Source organism: Priapulus caudatus, unplaced genomic scaffold (assembly GCF_000485595.1).
Source record: "Priapulus caudatus unplaced genomic scaffold, Priapulus_caudatus-5.0.1 Scaffold630, whole genome shotgun sequence".
In the NCBI taxonomy this organism is placed as follows: Eukaryota; Metazoa; Priapulida; class Priapulimorpha; order Priapulimorphida; family Priapulidae; genus Priapulus; species Priapulus caudatus.
The window spans coordinates 275,110-275,675 of NW_014577691.1; positions in this window are offsets into that span (position 1 = coordinate 275,110).

Genomic DNA, 566 nt, shown 5'->3' on the forward strand with positions numbered 1-566 from the left:
GTAAAATATGACACAGCTAGGTGTGGCCGGGCTATATATATATATTTACTCACCGATAATATAATCGTAGACATCGTCGGGATCTTCTACGCTGTATGTGCGGTTCTGACCGCTTCTCATGTACAGCACTGCTGCAACCAGCACGACCAGGGAAAGCAGCACTTTGTCCGTCATGCCAATGACCAAAAGGACTAATACCGGCCGCCAGCTATCTCTTAGCAAGCCCTAGTTACAAGTAACTGCCTCGCCTATCACTGCGTCGGATATACAGTCATATAGAGTCTGGTTTACCTAGAGTACGTTATTTAGTTTTTTCTTAGGGCGGATCAACCAAACATGCAGGCTTCGACTCGTTGTGGCGAGGGCCGTGAGGTAAAGGTCGTCCCAATGTACTTACTGTTATCATTGCGAGAAAAAAATGGTTGAACATACGCGCTCTAACATTATCTCTTGTCCCTCTCCCTCAGTTCGCACTGGCGAGTTGGTATAGGACGATAAAGCTCGTTTCACGGGTAGCCGATTGCATTGCTATTACTTATAGGCATAGCTAAGCGACAACAATGTTT